Genomic DNA, 6000 nt, shown 5'->3' on the forward strand with positions numbered 1-6000 from the left:
CTCTCTCCTTCGGTTTTGCTTAGCTTCCCCATGCGGTGTGCTGCGACGGAAGCAGCAGCCAGGAGTTACTTTTTCCTCCAGAAGCTGTAGAAGTGAGTGGGTTTCATCTTTGGGGCACAGACCTTGCCAGAGGCAGCCATCGCTCTGTCACCCGTAGCCCACGGGGTGACACGTGGAGGTGGCTGGCAAGCTGGGGCTGGCGGGGAGCGCGGCTCCTCCCTCGGCACCGTGCGGCCGGAGGAGCTGGGAGGGCAGGGGACAGAAGCCAGAGGCTCGTCCTGAGCGGGACAGGGATCGCTGCGACAGGCGTTGGAGGGTTGCGACTGTCGGTCTGTCCCAGGCAGGGCAGGAGGTGCGAGCTCTCCGCAGTGCTTCCAGGGACACCTTCCCTGAGCTCCCTCCCTCTGTGTGCTTGACAGGACAAGGGGACAAAGGGAAAGAAAACAGAAGGTGTTGCAGGAAAATTCACCCAGACCAATCACCAAAAGGGAGCAAGCTCTTGTACAAGCCGGAGAGGTTTCTTACAGTGTCCTTGTGGTAGGCATAATTTTGCCCTCCCTCAAACACCTGAGTAACTTTGTGCTCGTAAGCCATCCCAGTTACACCTCTGGAACCACACTGCTCCTGTAAAAGAGTGTGCAAACTTTGCCATGATGTTACTGAAGGGGAACTCCTGTACTCAAATCACCTGGAAGCAACAAGTACGTTTCCAAACTTGTGAAGGTAGCAATGGCCCCTTCAGAGACAACACGCAGAGCACTCCAGAGACGCTTCTCTGCTTCTTCATCCTTCTGCCAAAAAAATTAACATAGGGAATGGGTTTTATTCATGTAAAAATACATACCTTACGAAGGGGATATCTTAAACACTTGGAGTGTCAGTAGTTTTGCTTAACATCACATAATGCGGTGGCTGAACAGGGTGCAGAAGCCACAGAGCAAAAGAGTGTCTCAACTCAAGAGACAAAATGCAGAGGTGGGAAGCCATCAGACCTGTTCTGCTCATCCTCTGCTAACCCAGCCCTGCTCATCCTCAGAGTAACACAGACTATCTGCATGGAGAGACAGACTGACACTGTCTCAAAGGGGATATTTGGTAATTTGGACTGCTTTTTTAAAGAGGGTAGCACCTACGACACCTTGGAAGCTGACCATTTAAAAATTCTGTTCGGTGCTTTTTTCAGGGCAGGAGAGGGACAGGCAGAGGTGAGATGACTCTCTAAGAGTGATTACTCCAGGCAGTGTGGGCTTGGAACCAAGTGATGTCATTCAGAGTGTTACTACACTTTAGATAAATAAAACCCCTCTGCTAAGGATGGCTGAACCTCACCAGTTTTGTTTAAAAATAAGAACATAAATAAATACTACACTGTTTTGCCACACTTCCCAGTCCATTGCTCTAGTGAGCCAGAAGAAGCTGCAGCTGTCTCCAGGAAGCAAGTGGTGGGATACATTCCTCCTCCCATCCTCCTCCTCCTCCTTCCTCTTCTCAGCACCTCTGTCTCAGCAGACTAACAGTTGTCACAGGGATTTACAGAAACTGCACCTATTCCAGGAGAAAGGGAATCACCATTAACATTTCCTTAAAAACCAGGTATACCAGATGTTCTGGTCAAGAAAAAGACAAAGACGTGTTTTAAAAGATCAGAGCAGTTGAATGCAGGCTGGAGCAGAGTTTGGTCTTACTCGGACAGGCAAAGGCTGGGGTCTTGCCCCCGGTGACACGTGGAGTGCCGGGCAATAACTGAAATCGCAGCCATGCTCCCCCTCTCACTCTCGCTGCGTCCTGCCTGGAAGGATGAGTCCTCGTTGCTACGGACTGTCAGTGGGTTTCTGACCACAGGGTAGGGGAAAGGAGCTGCTGTTTTGCTCCTCATGTCACAGTGGAGCAATAAGAAATGCGTTTGAGTGACATATGTCACTAAGGGCAGGACATGACAGTTCCTATTTGTCTGTCATTAACCTGCCCCTCATCTCTAGCCTTACTGCAGGAGTCTTCTCTGTGACAATGCCTGAAGGATGCCTGCAGATCTACCTCCTCCAGATCTCTGTGGTGCCCACCTCATTAAAAAACCTTCTCTCACATTGGCTTTCTTTCCCTGCTAAGCTCCAAAGCTGACGTTAATGCTCTCCAGTTCCTCAAAGGTACGTTTCTGCATGGGAAACCCCATGTTCTGAGGCAGGTTAGCCATCCCCTGGCTTCAGCTGGGGTAGAGTTAATTTTCTTTCTAATAGCTGGTACAGTGCTATGTTTTGAGTTCACCATGAGAAGAATGTTGATAACACACTGATGTTTTCAGTTGTTGCCAAGTAATGTTTATACCAAGTCAAGGACTTTTCAGCTTCTCGTGCCCAGCCAACAAGAAGGCTGGAGGGGCACAAGGAGTTGGGAGGGGACACAGCCAGGGCAGCTGACCCAAACTGGCCAAAGGGGTATTCCATACCATGTGATGTCATCATGTTCAGTACGTAAACTGGGAGGAGTGGGGCTGGGGGAAACCACTGCTCAGGAACTAACTGGGCATCGATCAGCGAGTGGTGAGCAATTGCATTGTGCATCACTTGTTTTGTATATTCCAATTCTTTTATTATTATTATTATTGTATTTTTTAAATTATTATTACAATTATTATTTTCTTCCTTTCTGTCCTATTAAACTGTGTTTATCGCAACCCACGAGTTTTACCTTCCCCCCCTGCCCCCAATGCTCTCCCCATCCCACTGGCGGGGCGGGGAGGAGTAAGTGGCTACGTGGTGCCTAGTTGCTGGCTGGGGTTAAACCACGACATTAGCACTAAACCGCTAGCTCTTCTGCTCATTCCGCTGTGGGGTTTGGGCTCGGGATCCCTTGCAGAGGGATAGGTCCACAGCTAGCAAAAAAGTTTTTGCTTTTAGGTAAGTTTTGACATGCCCATTTTGCAGCAGACTTTAGCTGTCTTCATTTAGCTGGTTCTTCCATGCTTCTCCCACCCTGGATACTCCAGCCCTATTATCTACTTAATTCTCATTATTTTTGCTTACTTACTCCTTCTGTGCATTAGAGATGCCTAACCCACTTTCCCGTTTCCTACACAGTGTACAATACCCCAGAAAGTGGGACACTAGTGGCCATGGCAAGGACCATAACAAGAGAGAACTGTACGATGCCCACAGTGGAAAAATATTTTGAAGAAGCTAAAGGAGAAAAAAATTAAGCAAGGATCTGCCTGCTGTGGGGAGTTCCTTTCAAAAACAGGCACGTCCTTCATAGGTCTAGCAATTTCCCAGCTACCTGCCTCCATTAGTTAATTAAATTAATGGTATTCTTAGTCAAAGATGACTTGCAACAGTCACAAAGAAAGATGAAGAAGCAGGCAGCTGCTAGCCTTTGTATCCCTTGTTGTGCTGTTCCAACAGGTGATGAAGACTTCCTCTCTGTGAGTAGCTGGAAATCCGCTACTGTCTGGAGAATTTGTATCTTTATTGCAGTTCGGGAACTCAGGTAGAATGATCTCATCCAAAGTTTTCCCAGTTTGAAGTTTGGATACATCTGAGTTGGCTATCAGCCTCCTGGTTTCACTGTTCTCCCCTCTTCCCCAGCCAGGGCTCAGGATTTCTTTCACATGTCCTCTCTGAACGGGGTTTGACCTGCCCATGCCACCGCACGGGGCTCTGAGCGAAAACCTCCTTTTCTGCTTTTGGAGACCGCCGAGATGCACACGGGCACAGAGAGCCAGGGACACCGCGTTCATCCCTTTGCTCTTCTGGAGGTACACGTAGTAGACACCAAACCGTCACTTTGTGTTTTACCTGGACACAGCCCAGAGGTGCTGGCTGCAAAGTGTGGGGAGTGCCCGGCTGTGGGGTCCGAGCCCCCCGAGCTCGCCCTCCATGCCGGCTGGCTGCTACGCAGGCTCGCCTGGAGCCAGTGCCATGCTGCAGCACAGCTGTGCCTTGGATGAAGGCTCCGCTGACTCTTCCTCACGAGTGCAATACAGAAATATCTTTCTCAAGCTGAAAAGAAAAAGGTAGCAGACTGGAAGGCATGGGTAGGTGGTGTATGGCAAGGCGGGAGTTAAGCACAGAGGGAAGGGGCTGGCTGGCAGGAGGCAGAAGCAGACACAGATGCCGAGGTGGCTCTTCCCCTGTGCCCCTCTGTCAGAGGTGGGCACCGGGGACCCTGGCAAAGGACAAATTAGGGTTTTTATTCATTCATCTCTGGACTCCTCCATTTAAAAAGAAATGAAAATCAGGAGCCCAAGTAGCGCCTTCTTCCCACAGGACTCAGACAGCAAAATACGATGGCCACAATTCAGGCTTTCTAAACACTTCCCCTCCCCACAACCCAAACATGATACCAGTTACTCCCAGTGCTACTTGCCCAGGCAGCCACTGGAGCAGCTGGGCTCACAGCACGGCCAGCCAGGGCCGTGGGTTTGGGAGCTGCCCCAGAGCAGGGGAAGGAGCTGCTGAGTCCCCGGCAGGCCCAGGGCTGCAGCTCCCACTCCCCCTTCCCCCGCGAGTGGGGCGGGCAGAGGGTGGGGGTCCCCGGGGTGCTCCCGGCCGGCATCGCTCAGCTGCATGAGCGCTTCAAGCTTAGAAATGCTCGAGCCCTGGTTTTGGCTGAGGGAGCAGAGAAATGGGAGAGCGTTTTGTCTTTCCTGGGGCTGGGGGTTGGAGAGGTCCCCCCAGACCTTGCCCACAGCAGCAGCAGCAGCCCCCCAGCTTGGGGGGGGCTGGGCACGGCTGCAGCCCAGGGACCCCCGCTTGGCAGCAGGCAGCTGCGCTGGGGGGAGAGCGAGCCTAAGCCCACTTGGGTGCTACCGGGGGGAGGTTGGTGGGTTAGACTGTCCGGTCAGCCTCTGGCCTGGGCTGTACAGCATTTTGATTAACCCAGGGATAACCACTGTCTCAAGCGACCCCGATTTCTGTAGCAAAGATCCCAGGTTTCTCTGGCTTTGGAGAGCTAAACTAAAGATGCACTAAACCCCAGAAGTTTAAGGGAATACTAGAACATGGATTCTGTAATATTTTTAAAAAGTGTTGGCGTTTGAGCATGCGTTTCCAACTGCTCTGCAATGTGCAGCTTGCAGGCACTGCACGGGTGCTCAGCAAGGAGGGGCCCTCCCCACCAGCATTGGGGTGGGGACACCAGGTGCGGGATGGGACAAGCATGGGCTGAGAAACGGGGCTCAGCCCCTTCCCCAGACTGAAGCAAGCCGTCTGGTCCTTCATCGTCTGTGCCCATGTGAGGAAGAAACCTCTTGGTGTTTCAGTTCCAGAACTGGAATCTCTGGAAACACATCCTCTCCTGCAACATCTGCTTGGGACCGGATGGACCGGTCCTTAAGGATATCGCTGTGCACGTGGGGCCACTCTTATGTGTTCTGCATCTGTCAGTACTGGTATAGACTTTATAAACTTATTTATAGATTTATGTAAAGTTGTTTAATCATCTTTCACAGATCCTCTTGCAAATCGCCCACTGTCTTCCAAAGCTGGAACAGATCAAATAAAAAAAAATGATGGAAGAAGAGCGTTTATTAACCTCATCTTCATACATGGAAAACTGAGATTGAATATTCTGTCCAAGGTTACCCACGCAGGCTGAGGTAGGAACTGAACCTCCTACATTCCCACCACATTGGGTGACTCTACCCCAGCATGAACTTCCATTTCCAGGGAATATTCTCAGCTACATCAATATCTAGTCCAGTTGTTAACTTCCGTAAAACTTTGTCTTTTTATATTTTGAAGACCTATTGTTCTTGTCTCCTTTCTATGAAATCCTCAGACAGGTTGGCATGTGAGTTCCTTTTTAGCCTCTAGTAGATGGAAATTAAATACACTGTATATATGACTGGAAATCTAGACCTTAAAAGGATGTTTTATTTTAAAACAAGAAAAAATCCCTACACTTTATGTTCCACTGTGAGTGTGAGCCCAGCACTAGATTTTTGTTTTTTAGTGAGGCTTTGCTCTTGCTACCTTTTCCCTCAAGTGCTAGCAGCTAATGTGATGG

Source organism: Buteo buteo, chromosome 2 (assembly GCF_964188355.1).
Source record: "Buteo buteo chromosome 2, bButBut1.hap1.1, whole genome shotgun sequence".
NCBI classification, from domain to species: Eukaryota; Metazoa; Chordata; class Aves; order Accipitriformes; family Accipitridae; genus Buteo; species Buteo buteo.